Source organism: Sciurus vulgaris (genome assembly GCF_902686455.1).
Source record: "Sciurus vulgaris genome assembly, chromosome: 4".
Taxonomy (NCBI): Eukaryota; Metazoa; Chordata; class Mammalia; order Rodentia; family Sciuridae; genus Sciurus; species Sciurus vulgaris.
The window spans coordinates 92040195-92068181 of record NC_136464.1 but is presented as its reverse complement, the minus strand read 5'-3'; the positions used below and the strand labels follow the sequence as shown (position 1 = coordinate 92068181).

At 44.1% G+C, this 27987-nt stretch overlaps 1 long non-coding RNA gene and 1 pseudogene across 2 annotated transcripts; one reads left to right on the top strand and one right to left on the bottom strand.

The window, feature by feature from the left end:
• Window positions 1–4169: 4169 nt before the first annotated feature.
• LOC306659256 lies at window positions 4170–9898 on the top strand. The gene is made up of 2 exons (XR_013763253.1): window positions 4170–6957; window positions 9579–9898. It is a non-coding gene; the product is annotated as an uncharacterized lncRNA (long non-coding RNA).
• A 1238-nt stretch (window positions 9899–11136) lies between these two features.
• LOC306660609 (annexin A8-like protein 1) lies at window positions 11137–27213 on the bottom strand (annotated as a pseudogene). Its single transcript, XR_013766638.1, has 12 exons — window positions 27077–27213; window positions 24138–24228; window positions 22904–22998; window positions 21380–21493; window positions 20648–20738; window positions 19814–19893; window positions 19266–19324; window positions 18615–18709; window positions 18299–18394; window positions 16174–16232; window positions 15018–15133; window positions 11137–12023 (listed from the first exon to the last, which is right to left on the bottom strand). The product of XR_013766638.1 is annotated as an annexin A8-like protein 1 (transcript).
• Between the last annotated feature and the right edge of the window lie 774 nt (window positions 27214–27987).

Here is a 27987-nt window from a genome sequence, read left to right as displayed (position 1 = left end):
GGTATATACCACATTCTAGAATGAAGCACAAAACTACATAATCTCAATAGATGCTGAAGCATTCAACTCAATTAACATCCTCTCATGACAAAAACACTCATCAAATTGGAACCAGAGGAACTTGTAAAATGTTGATAAAGGGCATCTGTAGGAAACTATAACTGACATTATATACATGAGTGAAAGTTTTTTTTTTTGTTTTTTGTTGTTTTTTTTTTTATAAAAGCAGTAAGAAGGAAAGGAGGTCCACTCTATTACCAGTTCTCCTTGGCATTGTGTTGAAGGTTTGAACTAGGACAATTATATAAATAAAAAAAATAAGTTAATTAAAAAAAATGACATCCAGATTGGATAGGAAGTAGTAATACTGTATCCACAGATGATATGATCCAAGGAATTCATAAAATATCCTTAATAAATGAGTTAAGCAATTATGCAGACCCAAGATCAATAAAAGAATCATTAGTAATTCTATAAACTAGCAATAAACAATATGAATATCAAATTAAGAAAACATTCAATTCACAACAGCAACAGAAAGAATAAAATACTTAATAAATTTAACAAAAGAAATGCAAAACATGTACAACTGAAAACTATGAAATACCACTGACAGAAAATAAATCAAAGGAAAGATACCCCATGTTCAAGGATTTGGAAGACTTAATATTAAGATGGCAAGGCTTTCCAAATTGGTCTATAGATGCAATGTGGTCCCTAAGATAACATGCATTATTTTCCCTCAGAAATTCATATGGAAATACAAGAAACCCAGAAAAGCCAATAAATCTTGAAAGAGAAGGACAATGTTGGAGAATTTAGGCAGTGTGGTATTGGAACAAGGTAGAACTGAAAAATCCAAAACTAAATCCTCGCATTTATGATTAATTAATTTTTGACAAAGTTATCAAGGTGATACTTTAATGGGACTTAAAAAATACCTTCAGTGAATGGTGTTGAGACAAGAAGATAGGCACACACACAAAAAAATAAAGTTAAATATAGAAAAATTAATTGGATGAAAATTCTACATGTAAAGATTAAAACTTTATAATTTAGAAGAAATGGCAGAGAATTCTTGGCTATAGCATCAAAGTATGAGTGACAAAAGAAAAAAAATCTGGACATTTTAACAATCTGAGAAGGTCAACAGACAACTTACAGGAGGAGAAGAGGACATTTGCTCATCAGATACATGCAAGGGAATTAGGTAAGGGACTTGTATGCAGAATATATTTTTAAAAACACTCTTCTTATTCAACAATAAAAGACAAATAACCTGATTAAGACATGGACAAAGGATTTGAATAAAGATTTCTCAGAAGAAGATACACACCTGACCGAAAAAAAAAAAAAATATATATATATATATATATATATGAAAAAGTTCTCATCATCATTAGTCATTAGGAAAATGCAATGAAACCCCAAGAAGATATCACTATGCAGACAGTAGTGTAGTTTTAATAAAAAAGACAGAGAATAACAAGTGTTTGTGAAGACATGGAAAAAGTGGAAAGCTTATGCATTGCAGGTGTGAATGTAAAATGATGTAGTCACTATGGAAAACAGTCTGGCATTTCAAAAAGTTAAGTGTAGAAATACCACGTGACTCAGCAGTTCCATTTCTGGGTACATACCCAGGATAATCAAAAACATTTGTCCACACATAATATGCCACAGGCATATTTGGTAGCAGCATTATTCATCATAGTTAAGGTAGAAGCAACCCAATGTGAACTGATGAGTGGATAAGCAGTTGTTGTATTCCATTCCTGTGGTGTGAGAGCGAGTTGACTTGGACATGGCAGGTTCACTGAACTCTGCCAAGTGGAGGGATCAGAATCCACAATTCATAGGAAAACAAATGCAAAAGACTTTTAAATAAATGAAAATGTTTAAAATTTCACTTGTCATCATAGGAAGATAAACTAAAACATTGAATCATTTTATTTTACTCACCAGATTTATGATGATCAAATTTTCTAAGTTTACTCTTGTTAGCAAAAAGGATACAAAATTGGTACTTTACTGTTATTTGGAATGTTATTTGGGTTGCAATTAGGCAAAATTTTTCTTAGCTACAATTCACATGCCATTTTAACTACAAACTGTATTTTAGGAGTCTCTCCTATGACTGTACTGTATGAAGTGGAATGATAGTTAATGAAATGTGATTTACAATAGCAAATGAGCAAAAACAGCCAAAGTGAACAGAGAAGTCAGTAAAGTGTGGCATATTCACAAGAAAATTTTCGCTGCTATGAAAAGAAGTATTGACTTATTTTCTAGGTTATTTTAAACTAGTATAAGACCAAAGCTGGAAAAGTGGGGAAAAACACATATATCTGCACATTCTTAACAAAAGTTTTGGAAGTATATACAAGAAATATAAATTGTGAAAGTTTTTGGAGAGATTTTGGCTAGAATTCTGGAGTGGTATAGATATATAATTTTACCATTTGCCATTTTGTACTATTTGAGTTTTATCAAACATGTGCATTACTTATTTTGCTTTTAACTTTTTTCGTTTTTATGAACATTTAATTTTTTTCAAATAATTATGGATTCATAGGAAATTGCAAAGAGGTTCTGTTATCCTTTTCCCAGCTTCCCTGAATGTTTACATTTTACATTCTATAGTCGAACATCAAAATCGGGAAACTTGACATAGACATGATGTGTGCTATTCTATGAATTTCATCACGTGTAGATTTGCATTACCATCAACCTACAGAAAGATTCCATCACCACAAAGATCTCCCTGGGGCAATGCTTTGTGCTCATGCCACCCCCCTCTCACCAGCTCTAAAGTCTGGTAATCACGGACCTATTTTATAATTTTTCCTTAGAAAAATTATTCATAAACAGGATCATACAGTATGCAACCTTTTGATAATCCTTTTTCACTTAGCCCAATGTCCTTTAGATTCATCAAATCTGTTCATGTACCAATAATGCTTCTTTTTATTGCTCCATCTTGGTGTGATTGTATTAGTTTGTTTAACTACTCATCCACTGAGGGACATTTTGGTTGGTTTTTAGTTTGCGATTATTATGAGAAAATACAGGAGATAATCTTCCAAATCTAGAGTTTGGTGAAGACTTTCAAGACATGGCACTAAAAACATGTTCTATGAAAGGAAAATAATGATAAATTGGATTTCATCAAAATGAAAAATTTGCTCTGCAAACGATTCTGCTAAAGGATGAAAGAACAAGGTACAGATATTAAAATATATATAGGTGCAAAGCATATATCTGATAATGGACTCCAATCTAGAATATATAAAGGAATCTTACAATTCAATAGTAAAAAGTAATCCAATGAGAAATGGAAAATAGATAAAGAGACATTTCATGGCAGAGGCAAGAAATGAGGCTGAACAACACTTGACACTGGGGAAATAAGATCATCATCTGAAATCACTACATGTCTATTAGAACAACTAAAATTAAAAGGCAATGACAAAAGCAAATGCTAGCAAGATGTAGAGAAACTGTATTTCTAATACCTTGTGGGACCAATGGTACATAGGGCCACTATGGAAAATAGATGACAATTCCTTAAAGCAAGTAAGTAAACAAAAAGCTAAACACGTACTTACCATATTACCTGACAACCACAGTCCTGGGCATTTATCAGATAAACTACTATTTACGTACACACACACACACACACATACACATACACATACATGATCATAGTAGCTTTGTGCTATTTTTATTGGTGAATAATTTACACAAAACAAAATTCACAAACCTTAAATGTTGCATTAAATATTTTTGGTAAATGCATGTGCTCCTGTAACCCACTCTTTATATGATTTAGAATATTCTAAAGCCCCAGAATGTTTCTTTGTGCCTCTTCCAGCTAATCTCTGCCATGTCACTCCACCCCTAAGCCCTAAAGCAATTTCTAGTTTGATTTCTTTCACCATACATTAGGTTCCATATGAATGGAATTATATATTACATATTCCTTTATGTCCGGCTTATTTTTCTCAGGAAGATGGTTCAGACATTCTTCTGTTTAAAGCATATCGATAGTTTATTTTTTTATTGCCTGTTAATATTAAATCATGTAGACACACCCCAATTGTCTTTTCATTTGCTTTTTAATGTTAATTTAGATTCAGTTTTTGTCTTTTTAAAGTGAAGTTGCTATTAATATTGTGATACTAATCTTTTGTTTAGAGATTAATTTTCACATTTTTGGATAAAATCCTAAGAATGGAATTGCTAGGTTATACAGAAGAGTATAGATTTAAATTGATGAGAAGTGATCAAATAATTTTCAAAAGTGTTAACCTCATTTTACTTTCTCACCAGTAATATATGAGATGTGCCAATTTGATGTTTTTAAATGCACATTTTTTTTTCTGTACTTATTGGTTATTTGAAGATATTATTTTGTGAAGTGTTTGCTCAAGTCTTTTGTCCATATTTTAAATTAGAATTTTATTATTCAGTTGTAAGAATTCTCAAATATCCAGGAAATAAGTTTTTTGTGAGTATTTCCTTCTAATTGTCACTTATCTATTAATTTTTTAATGATAAAAGTTTTAGTTTCAGATAAGTCCCACTTTCTCAATTTTTTCTCTATTTCACTTACTTTCTGTGTTGGTTAAAAAATCTTTCCCTAATCCAAGGCAGTGAAGAAATTCTGTTTTATTGCAGAACTGTCTTGGATTTTTCCAGTCAGGTGAACTGGTCAGGTCATTCCTCAGGGGAACAGGGAGGCAGTAGTGACACACAAGGGTCAGTGCAGTTAAGAGGTTTTAAAACATAATTGCAGAAATGAACTGCTCAGCTGTGAGATTACCCCACACTCAATAAAGCTGAATACAAGCGAAACGTAACTCCCTCAACCCAATGCTGGTGCTGCCCAAGGTTAGCCCTCAATGCCCCTCATGGCCAGTTCAGAAGTCCTCAGTTCCCAGGCCATTTAGCATTTCTCCAGGTGACTGTCAGCCACTAGAGGGCACTGTGAGAGCAGGTTTCCAGGCAGCTTGGCCCCACTCTGATGTGAGGATGCTGACCTGGGCTCTGATTGCCTGTCCATGGGAGACACATGGGGAGGCAGGGGTGAGGGTGGCCTCACTCCACATCTGCAAGGACCTTCTCCATCCAGTGTATTCCCTCATAACACAAACCAAGAAATAAAGCCATCAGGGAAGCAAAGGAGCCTAGGAAGAGCACGTGGGGCTGAAAACAAAGACAATTAGTCCTTGATCCAGTTGGCACAGAGGGATGTGGGAATGCGACAGGGTCTGGCAGCTAGGATGGGACAGCAGTCCCCAGGCTGGGAAGATGATGGCCTGCATCCCACCAGGCCAGGGGCAGAGCTGAGATGACTGACTCCTGTTTTAGTTAGGACCAGGTTATGACTGAGGATGGGAAAGGGTTGGGATGGGAAGCTTATCTGTAAGGACCTGTAGACAGAGACAGGGGTAACTGCGGAAAAGGTCATGGCTCATTCATGGCCCAGCTACTCACTCCAGCAGCAAGGCATTCAGGGAGATAAGAGGTACTGAGCCTTGGAGAGGAAATTGTGTCTACTTGGAAGAAGCTGACTGGCCCTGGCAGAGTGAACCCAGAATGGCCAATCGGGGCAGCATCGGACAACCTGGGTTTGAGAGAGACTGATGGCAATCTAGCTCCACAGCACATTACAGGGACAACCCTAATCACTAAGCTGGAAACCCTAGAATTCCATTAAAGGATAACCTGAGGGGTCAGGACTAGAGCCAGGGAAAGGCTAGCAGGGGGACAAAGGTAGTCATGGGCCAATGGAGCATCAGACAGGGCCTACCTGGGCTCAATACTATGAGGGAGCTTGGACACCTACATGGGGCTGTGACAATGCCTGGAACCTTAGCTCAGGCCTCGGGCTCACAAGAGAAATTTCAGGTATTCATGGTCTCAGAGAAGGAGATGTTACAATCAGTAAATTCTCCTAAGGGGACAGAGATGCAGTGACCTTGGGTACATTAAAATATTTTTTAAAAATTCCCAGGCCAGGACACAGGGTGACCAAGGTTAGCCTCCTTCCAGGGAATTAACCAAGGACCACAAAATACTGGGCTATAAGGCTAAGGCAATTGGTGGCATGTCATGTCAGAGTGTGGAAACAGGTTCAGTCTGGGCTCCCTCCCTCCAAACTCAGCTATGCATGTTCACCATCCTTCCTGATGGCAGAAATCATACTGAAACCCAGTCAAGATGTACATCACCTGCAATGTTTCTCCCCTGACCCTGGGAAGCCTTTGAGCTCCTCAGCCTGGCAGCATGAGCCTTCCTTACTTGGCCTCTCATATCTTTATCTTTGAACTCTCCGTGTTCTGTGGGCATAAGCATGCCGTTCCTTTCATTGTCTGGTACAGATCAGATTCCTTCTGCTGTTTACAGTTTTCTCTCTGCCAGGAATGTTCTTCCCTTTCCTGTCAACCTGATAAGCATTAATTTAAAAAATGCTCAAGCTTCACCTTCCCTATGAAGAATGATCTGGCCAGCCCTAATCTGGGGGCAGGGAGAATGCTTGGTTGTAGAAACCAACCACAAATCAGTTGCTAACCACAAATCTGTTCTCCCTGCTTTGTTCCTTCCTAAAGAATCCTGACTTGTCCAGAAAGACAATCCTTCCTCAGCTCAGGGATACACACTAAATACGTCAAGCCAAGCATTACAGCCCTTTCCTCCCAAGAGCATGAAATCAGTGCTGGGTGCATGTTTTGGTCACTGCCTTCATGCTGCACTGAACTGGTGGTCCTGCAATGGTAAGTGGCAGAATCTAAACAAGGGCTGGGGCCGAGTTTGTGCCAAAAGGATTGAGAGCAGCTCCCCTCTCCACTTAGATCCTTCCCAGAACTCTTTTCATTGAGGTTGGCTGAGAATTCCTTCCACAGGGAAGTCCAAAGAGCCTGTAGAGTCTTCTCAGAATCAGTGACCAGAAAGGTTTGACCCCAACTCACTTCCTTGTAGAGATTGTTTTCTCCTCAGATTCTGTACTCTTAGTTGTTACTGTTTATTTAAAAATATTCACTGAGTACTTGCTATGAGCTAAACCAAATGTTCAAAACTGAATAAAGCAAAGTTCTTACCTTTATGGGACTCAGAGCTTTTCTGAGGGAGACATATAACCAGATAAGATGCCATTAGGGCAGGAACTCTGTAGTAAAGAGAGTTATTAGTTGCTAACAAGAACAGCCACTCTGGACAGTTTAAAGAGAAGAGAAATTTCTGAAAGTCTATGATAAGCTCACAGAGTCTCACACAGGATGAAACCCTTGCCTCAGATCATGGCATAGGAGACATTCAGACTCCATTCTCTGGATCATGTTCCATCCTTGTCTACCAGCTAGTGGAAATAATATTTCAATGGAAATAAAAGGATCCAGCTCCTGGGGAATAAAAGGCTTGATCTGAGGATGGAGAGAGTCCAAGAATACACTCTGTAACAGAGGGTTAAAAGGCAATAATGCAACACAAACCATTGTCATTATAGAGCCATGGTAAAGCCACAAGCAGGGAATATCCCTGCCAAAGAAAAATCAGAACTGGACAATAATTAAAGTGGGAAAATTGAATTGAATTCAGGATGGTTGCATCAAAGTAGGAGAGATTTCATATAGAGCTGAGCTCAGCTCTGGATATAGCAAGGACAGGGAGACGTAGCAAGGAGTGGGATGAGGTCAGTTGATGGAAAACTACTAAGAGGAAACTTCGGGGTAAGGGAGATTCTCTCTAAAGCCTTGAAACAGGATTTTGTTGAAGACAGGGCAAGATGATCAGACATCAGCACCAATGGGGCATGTGAGGAAGGTGATCAGATATAGTCATCAGTATGGAAGATGGGGGCTCCTACTGCATTGGCTTCAAAGGGTTTTTGCTCAAACTGGACTTTAGGAGGAAGTGTACTGATTGGCTTAGGAGAAGATTCAGGAAACTGACTAAAGTTTGGCTAAGCAAAGGATCTTTGTCATGATTCCCTCATCTTTCTCCTTTGCTGAAATCACAGTAAGCAGACCCCAATTTATCTTTAAAAACATAAGAGTAAAACAAATACCTTCCTAATGTGACTGATGAAAAGCATCCAAAATGTTATTCCAGGAAAGCTGATTTGGAGGTGCCGAGGGTGTTACTTGTATCCTGACCAGATCCTTCTGCTTCCTGGCCACCATGAGAGTCACCTCATAGATGGCACTTAGTTGGAGCCGCCCCACGGAGAGTTTGCTCAACCCACCCACCACATTTCTCGAGGACTGACCCCAGGGAGAGAGAACACATCCCCTCCAATCTGAGGGGACCTGCTGTTTTCACTCTATTCTACTCTTCTGTTCAGGAGGCAGAAGTGTCTTCTGGTCCATTGGGAGAGATGTATAAGGGTCACATTTTTGCTAAAAGAGAAGCCGTCGCTGGGCATACACTTGGACATGCTGTCATTCCTGGGCAGTCTAAGTAGACTCAGCTTTACTCAAGGCTCCTATTTGGCCACATGAAGGCTTTCTCGAGTGGGCTGCAAAAGAATCCCAGAAAACCAGTGTGTACAGGAATACAGGGCAGAAGAGTCTTCTAAGTTCTTCTTAAAGCATGTCGGCAGAATACAGTTATGGGTCAGACAGTGACTCAACACTGAGAGGAAATTCAGAGCAGGACATGAACTAAAAAAAGGGAAAAAGAGAATCATCAGCAGGACAGTGTCTGGGTGCCACACCCTGGTACAGCTGCTGAAGTTTGATGTGAAACTTCTGGGACCTTCAGCATTGCTGTGTTATGGGTTGAATATTTGTTATTGAAGCTTAGCCCCTAGTGTGATGGTATTTGTAAAAGGGGACTTTAGGAGGTAATTAGGGCTAGAGGAGGTCATCTAACCTCATAAAGGGATGGGACTTTCTTTCTTTAGTGACCATATAAGAAGAAGGAGAAAGAGAAAGAATATGAGCGAGAGAAAGAGAGCTGAATGTGAACATAGAGCACAGGCCATGTAAAGATACATCCAGAAGGAAGCCCTTTCAAAGCTAGAAAGAGAGAACTCACCAGAAACTACATAGGCTTCCCTTGACCTTAGTCCTAGTATCCAGAGGTATAAGGAAAAAAATGCTGTTGCTTAACCACCCAATTATCCACTGTATGTTATCTTGACAACCTGAGCAGATTAAGACTTATTGGTGCACAGCAGCTGCTCCTCACCCACCCCTGCCTCCCTGGTGTCCCACAGACAACCCTCTACCCAGTACCAAGGCTTGAGGACTAGCCCTGAGGGGTCTCTGAAGTTCTGCTCCAGCCCTAATGGCATCAGCCATTCAGGTAGTGGGCTGTGCTCTCCCAAATGTTGAATAACTTGAGGACTACTTTTTGATTAAAAAATGGTATCTAAAGTCCTTGACCCTCCACTCACTGGCAGATGGGGTCTGTCCTTCCCTTGAAGTTGGATAGCTAGTGATATTTTTTTCTAATAGGGTACAGAGGTAGTGATGTAATATGACTCCTGAGTCTAAATCACAGAGGGCAATACGGCCTAGTTTTTGTCCACTAGATGAACAGAGCTGCCACATGAGGCACCCTCCCATCTCCAGGTCACATGCTGTGTTATGGGCAAACTATGTGTGCCTTGACCAGACAAATTCCTTTTTACCCTAAGTCTCCATTTCATGTAAGAAATGTTTCTCCCACGCGAAAACCCCGCCTATGTAACCCACCTCCTGCTTAGCACACCCTGCTTAGAAATACACAGCAGTTGGAAAATGTTTCTGTTATTCTTATATAATGTACTATTATGTTCTCTTTTCAGTTTTCATTTTTCTTGGGTAGTATACTGTACCCTGAACTGGATCATTCTGACCCACTTTCCTATGTTGCTATGGTTTTGACTTACTGGCAGCTTGTGGTTTTTGGCTATAAAAGAGATACCCTACCTTCTGCAAGGGATCGAGGTGTGCAGAGACAACTTGGTCACTGCCCCTTGACCCGCCAGTGAATAAAATTCCATGTCTTAATTCACGACTGACCTAGTGATTTATTTCTAACACATCACAACAGCTGGAAATGCTGCATGTCAGGGCTCCACGGGGCAGTCGTAGCTGAGCCCAGCCTTCCAGTCATCTCACCCAGGCACCACATACAGGAATGATGAATTTTCCATGTTATTGAAGTCCTGCTTTATAATCACCCTGACTTTTAGATCTTCCCATCAAAGTGTTCAGATTTTCTGGAGTAGAGATAAGCCATCTGCAATGTGTCCTTATTAAATTATTGATCTAGAGAATCTGTGAACACCATTAAATTGTGGTTTTAGACCACTAGATCTAGGGCAGCAATTATAACCAGGACCCCACCCTGCATTGAAATACAAGCACACTTAGTTTTAGACAGTGTGAGCTCAGAGTCATGAATCCAGAATCCGCCTCCCATCCTGTGACCTCAGAGTTTGCACTGCTCTCGTCTCCCTAGCATGCCCTGACCATTTGCAGACACACTCTGGAGCTTGCAAACTGGAGCATGTTCAGAGGTCATGGCCTCAAATCAGAGTCCAACAAATAGTTGGAGGTACTGGGGACATTTAGCTTTGGCAGAAGGTTTACTGGAATATGTGGGCCTTCTTCAGATATTAAAATGTTGTTATTAGGACAGAAAGTTGTGGCTCTAGATGAGAGTCAAGAGCAGTGGGCAAGTTTGGGCTCAGTTGGAAAAGGATTTGACCTTTCAAGAAGGCAGCTCGTCTGCATTTTTGAAGACACTTATGTACATTCTACACATATCGAGCAGAGCCCTAGGACACCAAGGATCACTCCTGGTTGGATGCCAGGGAGAGCAGTCAAGCTGCAGGCTGGAATAGGATAAGGTGATTTAAAAGCTCCTTTCAACCCTGAAATGTTGACTACAAATCAGAAAGTAACTAGAAGTGTACTCATTCACAGGTTTTCTCCCTGGGGCAACAGTGCCCACAGCTCCCCCTCAGTGTTCCTTCAGAGAAATGCCCACAGAGGTGCGAGGTTGGATTGCTCCCCAAAGATCCATTTCTGATGAAACTGGTCTTACCCTGGTCACTGTTAAAAATCCAAAAACGCTTTTTGATTGTACAAATGTTTATTATTCTGCAAACCAAATATATTTAGAAAGACTACCATTGGCTTCTGTGGATATCCAGGCCCAGTGGCCCTTGGGTCAGGGTGAGAGTTGTGCTCAGGGTTTGGCATGCTGCCCTATGCTGCATGCTGTGTTAGGAGTTCGTTGGCAACTGAACAAATCTAAGCCTCTTTCAACATAGTGTACTTGGGTCAGAACTTTGATTTGTAGTCTAATCTGATTAATTTGTTAACAGGATGACGTGAGAATTTCTCTTCTATCCAAAGCTTCAAGTTTTCTGATGAGGCTTATAAATGAATAGTATAGGCATCCCAATTGTCATGGAAAAGTGTCCCTTTACCAGTTTCCAGGATGGCATGAGCTCTAAAACAAAAGGGTTTTCATGGCCTTCTCACTGGTTGCTTGATAGAGAAGTATATCAGCTGAGACAGATAATCTCTGGTTCTTCCTCAGAACACTCTAGTTCTTCCTCAGAAGACCCTGGTTCAGTAGATGGGGCTGAGCCAAGGGATCTGTGTAACCTGCACCTACGCAATTGACCAATAAAACTTGAGAAACAACTGTCTAGAAAGTAAAGAATGACCACTGAGCCCCTGCAGGCCCCTTCATGCTGACATATTTGTCTGGCTACAGGAATGTGAAGGTTGGCATGGTACATTCACCTGCAAATGACCGGAGGAAGAGGTAGAAAGAGGAACCCAAGGCTGGTCTCATCCTCTGGATCAGAAATATTGACTGGAAAGCACTGGAAACTAGGAGATAGAAATATAAAATCTTGGCTGAGTTTCCCACTCCACCCTCATCCATTGCCAAGGTTGTGCAAGCAGGGCTGGCAGCTCCAGCTTCTCAGCCTCTGCTCTCATTCTTCAGTGTCTTCAGGGGTCACTGCCCACCAGACTCAGCAGGGCATTCTTGTAGTCACCGCTGGTGTCATCCTGAGGGCAGAAGTCACAGTAGAGTTAGAAGGGAGGTGTTTGTGACATTGACCTGGCTGGTCAAGAGCACCTACTATTATTATTACTAGAAGTCATTTTCTTTGGGTGGGGCCCAGCTCTTTAGGTGTTCCTACACCACAGGCTCCTTTTCTTCTTTCCTTGTTCTTCATTTCAGACTACTGCTTTGTATCTCTCTTTTTTTAATTTTCTTACTAATTACATGGGAGGTGGTTGTAAAAAATGGATCACAGAGACAGTGTGCTCTTAAATAAGAAAGGTGTGTGGGTAACTTCATTACTCCATCTTTTGCCCTGGGGCTCTTTCCCATGTTTCACTCAGGCACTCAACCATTCACTTACTCAACACAACCTGTTATTCTTTCAACACCTGCTATTGTAGTTCAGGGAGGCAAGTGCTATGGTGTGAATCTGAAATGTCCACCAAAAGTTCATGTGTTGAAGGCTTAGTCTCCAATGCAGTCATGTTCTGAGGTCCAGCTTTTGGGAAATGATTGGATGATGAGGTCTCTGATCTCTTCAGTGAATTAATCCATTGACAGATCATTAATTTGATGGCATTATTAGGAGGTAGTGGAAAGTGTAGTAGGTGGGGGTTATTTGGAGGAAGTAGGTCACTGGGGGTGCACTGAAGGGTACTTCTTGTCCCCTTGCTCCTTTATCCTTCTCTCTTTGCTTCCCAGGTCCATGAGGTAAGCAGCTTTGCTCCACTACATCCCCTCTGCTGTGACACTCTGCCTCACCACAGGTCTGCAGCAATGGAGTCAGTGAACCATGGACTGCAACTTTTAAAATCATGAGTTGAGATAAATCTTCCCTCCTGTAAGTTGTTATTTTCAGGTATTTGGTCACAGTAATTTAAAGCTGACAAGTTCACCAAGATTGAAAGCAGGGCATCCAGAGCTATAGCTGGAGGCAGGGCCATGGGGCAGAGAGAGCTCAGGCTTTGGGCCACTGACACGAAATGTGGCCCTGTCATCCTACACTGACCATACCTTAACCTCTGAGACATTCTCTCCTCTACAAAATGCCATCAGTGTTGGCAGACATCTTGCTGAGATGTAGTGAGGAGTGAATGGTAGGAAGAAGATGAGCCTGCCTACTCAGCAACCAGCTCATGTAAGGATCAAACAGTGTTTCTTCCCCTATAAGATGGACCCAACAGATCCAATAACTCCATTTCTTAGTCATTAGCAGGTCTGAATAGGACTGCCTAGTCATGGCATGTAGAGCCAGGGGAACAGGCAAGGGGAAACCACCCAGTTCTCTTTTTCTGTGGTTAAGGACACTGGGCCCAAAGAGGTAGTGGTAGGTGAGGGGAAGGACTGGAGCTAGTTCTGCTTTGCTCTGAAGCAGTTTAAATCTCAGGAAATATCTATTCCTTGATAGTTTAGGAAAATTTACCAAGAATCTTGTTGTTTTATAACTACATTTTCTAAAGAAAATGTTTGGTTCTCTCATTCACAACTCCAACTGAGTTTTTCTTAAGTGACAACATTAGGAAACAAAAATCAAAATCTATTGCTGGATAAATAGCTGCACTTTTTTAAAAAATTTTTTTGTCTGAAATCATTAGTCTGCTAAGTTTACATTTCTACCACAGGGTCTACATCTTAGGTTGAAGTGATCAGTTCACCTAATAGAGTTTTTGTTCTTTGGAAATGTTCTGTGGCTCTAACTGAAATGCTGAGAAGGAATCTTTCCAATGGCATAAATAACCATGTGTGATTGAGAGGATTCATGAAAATCTGCTTGAACTGCTTGTGAGTGACATAGTAGCAGCCCAGGCTGGTTTGTGCTTAGCCCTCCTGTCTCCTGCCTCCTGACAAAGTTGCCTGGGAAGTCTAAAACAAAACAAAGAATAATTCCAGCCCTTCCCTACCCCCTGACTATTTGTTGCCCCATTCTGAAACATCTTAAAGCAGAAGTGTTTTTGTTTTTAAACATACAGTCATCTTTCAGCAGGAAATAGATTCCAGGATCTTCCTTCCTCCCACCATGGGTATAAAAATCTGCAGATGCTTAAGTACCTTATATAAAATGGTGTAATATTTGCATATAAACTGCATACATTCTTCTGAATACTTATATAATCATATCTAGGTTACTTACAGTACCTGAAACAATGTAAGTGCATTGTCAATAGTTGTTTTATTGTATGATTTAGGGAATAATAACATGAAAAAAATGCCTGTGCATGTTCAACACAGATGAAATTTTTTTCTGAATACTTTTGGTTGAATCCACAGATGCAGAACATAAGGTATGGAATCCAAAGAGACCACAGGCAAATTGTATTGCAAACCATGTATTTCTTAGAAAATAGAGTAGCAACAAACCTTTGTAGAAGAACTAGTGACTTCATTTAGTAGCTAATGAAGACTTGGGCACATGTGTATCATGATTTGACTTACGTTAATGAAATTGTCAAGGTCTCAATTTGCATTGATTGCCATATAAGCTATTTTTTCTCATAGTTGTAGTCATGTAACAATCACTCTACATTTGAAGACTTAGAATTTTCACTAACCAAAATCTGGTTAAGCAATTCACTGGAGCCCATCCAATATATTTCCCCAAAAGTTTTCTGCCAGGACTATTTAAATCTAGACTGAGCAGAGTCCCAATTTACTAAAGGATTTGCTCTCATTGATTTCTCAAACAGGAATTCTTCTGCTACAAGGATTGCATGTATTTTCAAAGGCATAATCATAACTCATATGCAAAGTCAACTTCTTGAGCCAGACACAGAGGAAGTTCCTTGCTTTGACCTCCGTTTTTTCCCTCTGAGGTTCCCCTTGGGCTCTAGCCACACTGCCCTCTTTCTTGTTGCCTGCATTCATCATAAAGTAATCAATTCAAGCATGTGATGCCCACAGGAAAGGGGTGGACATTTTGGACATAGGTCATAACATCTAGGTCTCTCAGTAATGTTTATGTCACAAACTGGAGTGAAAATTGGGAACTCATGACTTACCATGATCATGCTGCTGAGGGTCTTGCCATACATCTTCTTGATTTGATAAGATTTAAATCAATTTCACTCCTGGAAACTACGTTCCTTATCAGGGTCCCATCACGTGTCCCTGGTCCCTGGATGAGACAGTAGCAATCAACCATCACTTCTCACCTTTCCTGTCCACCTCAATAGTCAAGGACGAATCTCAATATCTTTTCACTCACTCTTCAGGCCTCTTTCCTTTCTAGAACCCAGGTGCCCCAAATTGCATTGTGCATTTGGTTTGCCACATTAGATTCTAGACACAAAAATTCACAACTCCAGAAACAATACTTCTTTCTAGAGAAGCAGCACATCAAAATTGACTTAAATGGCCATTTCATACATAGGATTTTCCCACTCTTTCATCCCAGACCAGTCTCACATCAGATGAAGCTACCTGGGAATCCCATGCCTTTTCTCATTTCTGGAGTTTGGGGTTTCTGGCCTGCCTCTTATTTTAGGTGGTGTCAGCAACCATGTATCAGAGAAGAAGGGCACTGACTCTATCCTTGGAGAATCAAGTTAACGATCTTCCAGTTAGTTTCTAACTAACATCAGAAACTGTGATGAGTGAGTTGGGCATCTGTTTCTGTGACTCAGGTAGCCTTTTGTACAACAGGCAAACCAAGGTGTCACAGGCAAATGCACTATGTGTGGCAATTTTCCTCTGAACTTGACCATGGCAAGGGTGCCTTCGTTCCTGGAAATTCTTGCCTGTGACCTCTAGTACAAATCTGCTGTCATGGAGGCCATGTGGTACAATGAAAAGAACAAATGGACAGGCTTAAGTTCAATTCACACTCTACCACTTAGCAGCTGGGTAATCTTGAGTGGGAGCCTCAGTTATACAATCTTTAGGATGGCAATGACAATATGGATCTCCTAGAATGGTAACAGTTCAGTAAAATGGACACCCTTGCATGTACCTGTTCAAATTCCCCTGCAGTTGTGATTTCTCTTTTCTAGACTCAGTTTTCCCTGAGAACTTAAACCTTTCTGATGTTCAAGAGATGAGAATAAAAGAAACCTCAGTGTTGAAGACAGTGGTTATCCACTGTCTCTGAGCTTCCTGGTTATCCAGTTGGTGACATATATGGCAGACTGTAAGGGAGGCAATAGATAGAAAAGTTACCTTCATGGCATAGTGGAGTCTTTCTGCAAAGTAGCTATGAAGGTTGTGGGTGCATTTCACTGGAAAACAGAAAAACTCTGTTAGTATTCTCAAGGTTGTAGGCGGTGTTGCACATACCTTCATTTATTCATGCTTTGTCTCAAGTGTTAGAGGTTAGCATTGCCAAGTCTTGGCATATTTGTTTGTGCCTTGCCTAATTAACAATCTCTGGCAGGGAACAATGCAGATGTGCAGGACCCCACTGTGCTGGGCACTTCATGATCATTTCTCTTCAAAGTCTCACTCACTGTCATGTCTCAGATGAGTCCAAGCAACAAGTCCAAAGCAACTGCACCATTGAGGCAGGGTTTAAACTCCTGCCTATATCCCTCAAAGCTTTGTACCAGGAGGTGAGGCAGAAAAGGGAGACTGGGACACTAGGCATAGATCCAAAGTCCAGATCAGGCAGGTAAAATGGTGAGATATGAAATCCACTGGGCATCCACAGGGTTAGATAAGCCAGAGGACAGCTTAGACCCAGTACTGTCCCTAGGCTCTCACCCAGACACCACCAAAAATTCCACGGTTCCACAGAGGCATCACAGCATGACAGCCAGGACCTCAGAGAGCCCTACCAGCAGGAATCCTGCATTTTTAATTACTATGTGATTAGTGCAGCTCAGCCCAGGGGGACCAATTCACCAGGAACACCTGGTTGAGAGAGTGGACACCTTATTGAGAGAGAAGACCCTATTCTTGCTCTTTCATGAAGCATCTGTCATGGATGTCCCTGGAGAGAGTTGGCATCTGCATGAGGAGGTAACATTTCAAGCCAAGGCTGCATAAGAAGTGTGGGATTTGAGGGACATAGGTATGTGTTTAAACCCGTCTCCATGGTGTGGTGTGACTTCTTTGCTTGACAACCCTGACTCATATGTGACGTGAGTGAGTGAGATTTGAGGAGAAATGAACAGGAAGTGCCCAGCACAGTGGGGCCCCACACACCTCTACTCTTCCCTACCAGAGGATATTAATTAGGAGGTTTTGTTATTTAGGACCTAAGGGCTGACAGTGTTGCTGAGTTGGGGTAGTGGGTGTGCCTACATGCTCCAACATAGACTGGATTTTATAACCAGGCTCTAAGCTGTCTGGGGAATCTCAGAAAACAGCATTTACAAGACAGACAGTGTTGAGGTAAGAGTGCCTTCATTGCTGGGCTCCACACAGAGGCAGCCTGGTGTGGTGATGAGTGCCTCAGCCCAGTAGCCCTGACCTCAGCTCCACTGCGTGAGGTGTAGAGATGTCCTGTTGCCTGGGCTACAGGTTTCTACTCTGCAAAGACTTTCTACTGTGATTTCAGCTCTGAATCTTAAGATGTGCTCTAGACTGGGTCCTGCTGATTTCCTGCTATGAGGAAGGTTCTTGACACTACTGGTATTGGACTACTAAACCTTTGCTGGCACTCAAATCTCACATCATCATTTCTGCAATTGCATTTCTGGCTCTGGTTCAGAAGAGTGACTTTGTTCAAGGTCTTGCAACAAGAAAGAGAATGCTCCCTGGGCATGTGCATGCATGCACGTACACACACACACACACACAAAACTAAAACAAAACAGAAAAACAATCTCTTAAACACACTGTCACACACCTGCATACATGCATGCATATACTCACATTCACACTGTCACACACCTGCACACTCATGCATGTACTCACTTTCTTACATATACATGCACATAACCACACATAAACACACTACCTTTCAAACACATCTCCACATGCATGCACACATTCATGCACACATTCTCACTCATAACTCATGCACATCCTCACATATTTACATTTACACCCAATCACACTCATGTTCTTTCTTTAACACATGTCCACCTGCTTACACACATATACACACCCTCATATGGGTGCCATGTAGACAGCACTGAGATTCCTTGGCAGGACACACTGAGACTCTGGGTGGAACAATCCCAGGATACATGCTGAGGGAATGGGGTTTGTGTAGAGAACCCATGAAGATGAACATGGGGTCCAGTTGCTTGCTGTTGCCTGGGACCTTTGCCCTTTGCCCTCTGTGTTGCCCACAGCCTATGGACATATGTGCATCTGAGCACTGTGCCGCTGTTCTTACCCACAGTGAGCATGGCCTCCTCCAGTGAGCCATGGGTCTCGCTCTTGATGCTGTCCTCAATGCTCTTGTTGGCAATTTTCTCATACTCCTCGAAGACTGTGGAGAGAGGGCTCCACTTAGGGGACTCGCAGATTATAGACTACACTCAGAGAGCCCACCCTCACCTCCCTCTTGGTTGAAAGGGAGTCCAAGGCTCTGTGGCTTTCTCCCCAACCCCACAATTGACAAGGCTGTACACTGGACATTCACCACAGAAGGAGAGCCCTAAATCCAGGGCAGCTCCTGTGTCCTGGCATTGCCTTCCTCTGCTCCATACCTCTCATCAGGTGAGTGGCACTGCGTGTGCACAAGATGGTGATGAATTTCATCTCATCGGTCCCATGAATCTTCTCTCCTGCTGCATAGAGATCCGAGCATTAGGAAACCCAGAACAAGCCCACAAAGAAGAAAATGGAATTAGAGGACAGAACCCCAGAGCCCCAGAGCTGGGGCTGATGGGCAGGTCCTGTTCATTTAACAAAGCCAGTATCTCTGCATGGCTGTTTTTTATGATAAGGAGTTCACTATCCTATCCTCCTTTTATCCCAGTAGCTCTGGCTTAAATTATTTCTTCCACACTGGGACTGAAGGTACTTTAGGAAAAGCAAAACCCTCCCCTACCTCTGGGCAGCACTGAGCAGGTTGGCACAGGGAAATCTGTACATGCATTTCCGGCACTGGCCTGGTGCCCCTAGGTTTATGGGCTTGTCCTGGTAGGACAGAGCTTCAACCCATACCCTATAATCCAAGTTACTGTTCTTCCTTCACATCTACCCAGCACCTCCACTTCCCTTCTCAGACACCAGAGGACAGAAGTGAGCAGGGCAGGTCCCCCCTAGGTCAAAGAACGCCCCATGGGAAAAGGAGCCAGGTGTAGTACCCAAGTCAACCCTTGAAGTCCAGATAGTAGAGGCCAGACAGCCTCACCTGTGCATCCTGAAGGGCCAGTTCTGGGTCCACAAAGCCACTCACATCGTCCCTGCTCCCCTAGGAACACAGACAACAGCTCTGTAAGACAGGGTGGCAACCAGAACAGTTGGAGCTGAAGGGACAATGGGGCTTAGAGGACAGGCAGGACTCTGCAGCTTCTTGGCCATGGACATTTAGAAAGCCAATTATCCTCTCCAAACCCTGGATTTCTCATTTGTATAACAGAAGAAACACTGTTACACATTGTTTAGGGTTGGGGATTCAGAGAGCTAGATAAAAAGCCTGGCATGGGACCTACATGAAGGACCTGATCGTGACAGGCTGCTCATCTCTCAATTTCAAGGTGCCTTCACCTGAATGAGTCTGGAGAGGCACAGAGGCTCTGTAGTCAGGCCCCTCCAACCATGCCGAGATGTACCTAATACACCCGAGCATCTAGGTTGTCCCACAACCTTGCCCAGACCCCAGTGGCTCTACTTGAGGGCTGCTCCCTGGGGTGAGCTGTTGGGATTCCTAAGCCATGGGGACCTAGGAACCCGGTGATACCTGCAGGAGGCACACCAGGATCCGCTCCAGGTAGCCGCTCGTGTCTGCTTGGATGTCTTCCTCCAGGCTGGACCCATAGTCTGCATGGAAATATGACCAGGAGGCATGAAAGAGACCGAGGGCCTCCTCAGGGCCTGATTTCCTCCTTTCAGCCCTGTCTCCCACATCTCTCCCCATTAAAGTCTTCTAGGAAGGATGAGCTCTTGGCATAGGACCAGAATACAATGCTTAGGTGGCCAACTGGCAATCACCTGACATCGTTTAGAGCCATAAGTGACATAAATGCCCAACCAAGCTCAAAGCACAGTGATGGACAAGGTGAAATAGCCAGACCAGGACCTGCTGATACAGCTCCATTTCATCACTAGGTTTGGCAAGGCCAAATCTTTCAGGCAAACTTCCCCACTGAGTCCACAAGATGGAGGCCTGACTGGTCTCTGCTTTCCTTGCACTGGTCACTACACAGGATAAGTGACCAGTGGCCCCATGACAATGAGACCCTAGCAGATGATCTTCCACTGTTCCCTGGGGCAGCCTGTGCACAGCCAGGAAAGAGCCACCATGTCTATTGCTGAAGCAGACTGTGGTGACAATGCTAGAGGGGCAGTGTGGTGAGGCCCACGCTCCTCCCCACAGAAGCCCTTGAGATCAGATCTGAATCATGTCCAGTCTCACTGTCAGGTTCACAACTTGGCACATGTAGGTGCCTAGCTACATCTACAAGTCCTTTCCATTGTGTCCTAGTACACTGTCAATTCTCATTACCTGCCCAGCAGCCAAAACCTGTGACATTTTCATGTGAGGCCCCCCAACCCATCTTTGCAGCTGCCTTACCCTCCTCATATGCCTTCATTATTTCCCGCAGCTGGTGTTTGGTCCGAGAGGCCAGGATCTCAATGATGACTCCCTCTTTGGTTCCTAAGCCCTGGGGACAGAAAACTTTGTGCGCTGGAGTGCTCTACCGATGACCTCCAACTGTCCACACCAGTTTTTCTCCAGTTGCCTGAACTTCAGAAAGCACCGCTACTGCTCTGCCCACTTCAGTGGGGCCTCTGTTGGAGGTTGTTACTAGGGGAAACTTCGCATTTGTGTTCAGTGATGGATACAGTGAGCAAGCTCTGTTCCAATTCTCCCTCCTTAGCTGGGTGGTCTCATATAGGTGGCTCCACCTGCTGAGCCTAAGCATCTTTATCTGTAAACAGGGATAATAAACTGCCCTCAACCTGAAGGAGGGATTAGAGATCAAAAAATGCCTGACACCACCCAGGCAGTGAGCAGCTTGTCAGTGGAAATGATCATTGTCACTGGGGTCCTTGTTCCTCCTAATATGCCAAACCAGAAGGTGTGCCAAGAAGTTTAAAGTGAGCCCCAGGAACTGTGTGTGGGACTGTAAAACTGGCTTACTAATACTACTGCACACCAGGTCTGACCCCATTTTGAGAAGTACTGAGTTGGACCCCATAATGGTCAGTCAATTCCTGTATTTGGTGGTCATCTGAGCAGCAAACTTGCTGGGCTCATCCAACACCCAGGTGGTCACTCCAAATGGTGGCTCAGAGAAATTACCTTCATGGCATCGTGCAGCTCCTTGGCCTCATATCTGTATGGTGGATACATGAGGGCCACGATGAGTCTCTCAAACTTGCCACTCAGCTCTGACTTCAAGGTTTCAGTGAGATCCTAAGGCAGAAAGAAGGAAAGAAGATTATATTATCCTCTAGGCCCATGGGAGTGCAGGCAACAGGTGGCAGCTGGCCCAGGGGCTAGGGCTGGATTCTCTTGTGGGCTCTGCCATGTGCTGCCTGGGGTCTCTTGGGTCAGTTCCTTGGCCTGTCTAAGCATCAGCATCTTGACCTGTTGAAAACAAATAATAGAATCCTGATTCATACCATTGCTTAAGGGGTGATGGAGAGACAGGTGACTCAACTCAGCACTCAGTTTAGTGATGATCATATCCTAAGCAAAACGGCCATTGCTCACCAGCCTGCAAGCTCTGAGGGTGGCAGTGTGCTGCTTTCTCACCATTAAATGACTGTTACTTGGCTCATAGGCATGGAAGAAAGAAGGAAGGAAGGAAGGAAGGAAGGAAGGAAGGAAGGAAGGAAGGAAGGAAGGAAGGAAGGAAGGAAGGAAGGAAGAAAGGGAGGGAGGGAGGGAGGGAGGGAGGGAGGGAGGGAGGGAGAGAGGGAGGAAGAAAAAAAGGGTTCTTATACGTGTGTCTTTCAAAGGGTACACATCTCTACAAGGAACCACCAGGCCACACCTAGCTAATTGGCATAAGAATAACAGAAAGACCAAGGGCTTTGTTAGACCTGAATTTAAATTACAACCTTGTTGGTTACAGGTAGTAGAACATTGAGTATTACCCAACCTCTCTGAATGTTAGTTTCTCCAAAGGTTGAATGCAAAGAATAATGCACAGCTCTGAAGATTAAGGGAGAAGAATTATAAACTGCATGCTAATTTCTCCAAGGGAATATTTGGACTTTATCACTGATCTTCTGGATTAAATTTCCAAAGATAACAATTGAGCCAATGAAGATTTGTAGGCCACTGTAGCTATGCATGCATTTATTCCTGTTAGAGTACACCCCTAATTATCTGGTTCCGTTCTAGTGGCAGCAGAGAGGTGAAATGCTCCTGCAGTACCCCGGTGGACAAAGGCAGGGGGGCCAGTGCACTTAGTTCAAATGTTGGGAGAAGGTGCCTGTGCCATGAAACAGAAGGGAGGTGGGCCTGCATTGTGGGGCCATGAGAGAGTGATCACCTCGGGGAGCTGGATGAGTGAAATCTGGAGTCAGGAAACAACCCCAAGCAGCTTGGACAACTGTGAGAACTGCACTGGAGAGAAGATGGGAGAAGTGGGGTCAGACTGTCGAAGACCAACACAAGATTGGGGCTGAGCAGCTATAAATAGGTTTTCAGGATAAAATAGATGGCCATTCAAACTTGAACTTCAGATGGATAACGAATAATTGTTTAGTATAAGACTGTCCTATATGTCCATATTTCCAGTAAGCTGACTGTAGAGATGGGACTCATTCAGCATGGAGCCACCTCTAAGGCTGCAGTCCCCAGCCCTCCCTTTACCTTGCTAAACTGAGCCTTGAAGGACTTGGAGATCTGCTGCTGCTGGGCATTGCTTCTCTTGGTGATCATGTCGGTGATAGCCTGTTCGTTGGTCCCTGTAGATACACAGCATGAAAGCCACTACTACCTCCTGGGGACCAAGAGAGTGCTGGGGTTGGGGGAAAACAACTGCTTGGTGGCTGAGCAGTGGGGCCATACCAAATGCTCTGATGATTTTCATGGAGTGAGTAAGAGGTAGAGAATCCACCTCTTCACTATCCACCTTCCACCAACATTATGTTGGAGTAGAGCTCAGGCCCAGCCTTGCAGGGATAGAATCTGAGGACCAGGTGGCTCTGGATATCATCCCTGGGTCTTAGGAGCTTGGTTAAGTGAGATATCCATCCCTTCCTCACCCCTCATGTTGGTCATAGTGGGAGAAGGTCACAAGTGAATATTCACAACCCCCTGGATCTTAGACCCCATAGAGCAGCTCATGGACCTATGCCACTGGAAAAGCAGGCTTACCTCTCAGAGTCTGTTTTCTCATTTGGTAAGTGGGGTTACAGCAAAGAACTTGGCAGGAAGCTATTTGAGAAAGCTTCAGGGCCTTGATGAGAATGCTAGTTCTTAATGCCCCAGTTCACCAGGCAGAGCCAAGTAAGGAGTAAATCCTTTCTGGGAAGAGACCAGGGCTTATCTTCTGACTGGGCCATCCAAATGGGCCTTTCCAACTCACAGCTGTGATGAGGGTGGAATTGGGCCAATGCTGGAGACAGAAGGAAGCCGACTCCATGGCCAGCCAACACAGTATGCTTCTACGGTACCCAGATGGCCAAAGGCAAGGGGCAGTGCATGTAGATCCAATGGGGAGCCAACTGCAGAGCCCACGTGATTAATGCCCCCTTGGTTCAGCTCCACTGAACTCCTGTCCACTGCCCATGCCAGGCCCAGTACTATCATCATCTCATTCAAAATGCAAAGCGATACAGATTTCTTTGGGCCATTTTACAAGTGAGAAAACCCAGACTGCACAAGAGCACACAGCAAATAGCCTCCCCTTTCCCTATTACTCAGGGAGGAACATCTGTTGTCTTCTTCTCCAGTCTTGGTAGGGAGGTCAGTACTGACCACTAACGGGGAAGCTAGCATCATTGTAATTCTCTGCATGACAGTAACTCTCAGGGCTGTGACTGCAGAGCAAAGCCCCAGAGAGGCCCAGTCCTCCAGTAGCAGGCCATGGATGTCCACTCACCAATTCCCTTCATGGCTTTGTAGAGGATCTCTGCATCTGGGTCTGGACTGAAGTGGGGGCTGCCCTTCACTGTGACACCCTCCTGTTCAACCTGCAAAGAACCAAGACTGCTTGGAAGCAGGCAGGGCTAGGAAGGACAGTGCAGACTCCTGGCCCATGTGGTAGACTGCACTATATGGTGAGCACTTTTCTTGGACACTGGGAACAGTTTGGACCTTGAAGGTCAGAAGCTGAGCCCTCTAACTCCTCGTCCAACAGACTGGAACCAACAGGACCAGAGCTTTCAGGGAGAAGTCATGAAAACTCTGCCAACCTCATCTTACCATTTGAGGGCAGGCAACAAGGCCTGCCATCCCCAACTCCTTCCACCCCATCATCAGACAGCAGGAATGGTGAAAAATCAGTGCATGAGAAAAGGTTTTCTGAAGGGCCCTGGGTGTAGTCGGAGGTAAAGTGCTTGCCAGGCTTGTGTGCAGCCCTGGGTTTCATTCCCAGTACCCGCCCCCCACACACACACACAAAGTCTTTGATAATCCCCAGTACTGCAAACAAAACAAAAAAAGAGAAAAAGCATTCCTAAGACTGAATAGCTGCCTGAAAGTGCAGACATGGCTGGATGACTGGAGAGCTGGGCATGCTTTTGTGTCTCCAGTGGCTTGAGCTCAGCCTACCCTCTCCTAATGAGTGGGTACTTCACAGAAATTTAGAGGACCAGGCACCTTGCTGAGCATCCTGGCAGCTCAGAGCATTTGCACATCCAAAGGTTCATGTGGGTCTCAGGATGCGGTTTAGAAGGAACTGCAGGATGAGTGAGGATTGTGAAATAGACCAGATAACCTAAGTACCTGGGCCCTTGACTTGAAAACCTCTAATCCAGGGCTTGACTAAGGGCTCTCTAGATTTGTGCCTGGCATAATTTCTCAGATACTTAAGAGACGGAGGATCCCTCTTGAGTAGGTGTTTTCTGGGAGAAATGGTGAATAGTGAGGGATATTGGAGATAGGCATTGAATCTGAAGGACCCTTAGAGATTCTTCAAATGGAAAGGAGTTCAGTCACGTTGTTTCATGTTCCACTTACCTGTCCACCTATCTCTTTCATCGTCCCCCATCTGCCCACTCATCTATTCCTCCGTTCTCTACTCAGCCGTCCTAACACCACATCTGTCTACCTTTCCTTCTTTCCATACGCTCTCCTTCCTTTCTTCCATCTATTCATCCAACTTCCTCCATTCCACTTTCTTCCCTTCTCTTTCCTCCCTCCCTCCCTTCCTCCATTGATCCATTCATCTACCCTTTTATGTAAATCCTGTTAGATCCTGAAAACACTGTAGATTTCTACCTACTGTATATCTGTAAGGGTATCTCTTTTGAGTAAAGATTTTTTTTTTTTTTTGCTTGAATTTCAAATGTCTGATGACAAATCTATTTCATTTCTTAGCACCATATTTTACAACAGAACCTGTGGCAATAAATTTGGTGTAAATTCCATCCAGATGACCACTGTGGTTCCAGATGTGGCCCAACTATGTGCACACATACCTTGTGTCCCTTGCTTTTAGAGCCCCAGACTGCTGTTAGGAGTTTGTGACCAGAGCCTTCCTGTGTCAGGTGCTTTGGATTTCATCAACTTCCCCAACAGTCACATTCAGCAGGTGTTAATGTCCCAATTTATAGGAGAGGCAGCCGGACTCAGTCCCACAGCTAATGAGCAGAGGTATTGGGACTTTACTCGTGGCCTGACTCAGAGCTCTGTTTACTTCTCCCACTCAATTCATGATTCAATCTTTCCCAGACACTGGGTTTTCTTGGGACACTTCACTGAAGAAGGCCTCACCCACAGGAATGCAGACCATCTGGGACCCTGAGGGACAACAGAGCATTCTGTGTCTAGTTCTGCCCCTGCCCCCAAGTTGGCATCCAAGGGTCTATGACTCAGCAGGCTGTGTGACCCAACTGGAAGATAGGGTTGGGAGCATTATTTGTTATTAACTCCCCAGCTCTGGTTTTGCTATATTGAGAGCAGAGCCTCACTTCCCAGTTTTAGAAAAACAGGGGCAATGTTCTGGGTCTCAGAGGCTGGACATGATCTAGTGTGGAACTCTGTAGGTTTCTATCCTAGGCCCTCTATAGATTTGCCTCAGGATCCTGCTGGGGCCAGCCCAGGAGGGAATGAGTCCACACAGGCACCTTTCCACAAGCTGACTACATAGCCTATGGCTACAACAGTATTGCACTCTATGAAGGGCACCAAAGGGCTGCCACATTTTGCCTTACCCTACCTCGAGGCTGTCCACTGAAGCTGGCAGACAGAAATGTCTTTATAAGAAAGGCACAGAGCAATCTTGACCCTTAAGTCAGAAACCATACCAAAAACCAAGGACACACTACAAAAATGGGGCCTGGAGAAGCCCACAGGGCAGATTCCAAAGATCCTCACAAGGCAGGCAATGGATTCCAGGTGCATTTCCAACCCATCCAGGGCCCTAAAGTCACTCAGACCTACGCCTCTCCAAAGTTGAGCTCTCCTCTGTTCCCTACCTGTTGCATACTATTCCCTCCCTAAGAACACTCTGCTGCATTCTCCCCAGGGCAGGCTCAAGTGCACACCCTGCACACATTCTCAGAGGAAGCTCAACATGGAACCCCCACCCCAGCAGCGGTTCTTTCTCTGAACTCTTCCCAGCCTTTCTTCCCTGTTGCATTTCAAGGTGTCTTTATCAGTCCGTCTTCCCCACTCTGGTCCTATCCTTGTGGTGGCTCCTCTAGATCTGGGCAGTCTCTTCTCAGCTTCCTCCCCAGGGCTTGACATGGCAGGTAGCCAAGTATAGTCTGAGCTGACCTCAGCATCAGAGGTTCTGCCTTTGATGTCTCAGGCGCCCCAAGTGGCCAACACCCAACACCAGGCGGGAACCCACTTGCCCTGCTGGACCCCACTTACCCAAGCTTTCCACCAGGCCACCTTGTTCACCTTTCCCAGGAAGAGAAGAGACAGTGCTGGGCCTGAACTCAGACTGGACACGTCTGACTCTCACTATACACTGCAGATCAGGCGGCTCTGATGATGGGTGTGGTGGTGCAGGCAGGCCCCACCCAGCACCACCCCTGCCCTCCTCCCCTCCCCTCTGTGCTCTGCTTGGCTCTGGGCCCTTCCTGTGGCTCCCAGGCCCCACCTAGGCACTGCCCAGGCTTGCACTGGAGAATCATTGTGGACTGGAAATTGTGATCCAGCCTTTGAAAGGCCACTTGGTAAACACAGTTGTAGCTTTCTCCAGGTTTTACCAAATCTAGATCACATAAAACAACAACAACAACTAACAAAAGGAAAAACAACAACAAAAATAACCCATGAATCTTTTCCACTTATTGAACAATTTCAACTTATCCAGGTCAGCAAAGGACAAAAGGACACAGCAGCCTGCATTCATTGGGGTGTTGCTTTGTCTAGCAACCTCTTTAATCACTCTGATTACTGTCCCCTTGAATCCCTGTCTTAGTCCTAAGAAGTAAGTACAACTTCCGGATGCTAGAGTAGGAAGCAGAACCTCTAGATAAGTTGTCCAAATGATACATCTCTCAGAAACAGAGTCATTATCACCTGGTCTCTTGGACTGGTGGGGTCCTATTCTCTGCTGGAACCCCCCAAACACTGGCTGCCAAGAGAAGGAGGAATCTCTGTGATAGGAGGTTTGTTTTGCTCTCTGGGTTTACCTACCCCAGGACTTGTATCTAGAATGTTCCCCCAAGTACCTCTCTGTCCACACTAACCTTTAACTTAGCTAGATCCTACCCACCCTTTAGCATAAACACCCTGCCTTGGGGATTTAGTCCTGCAACCCAAGAAAGCTCTCA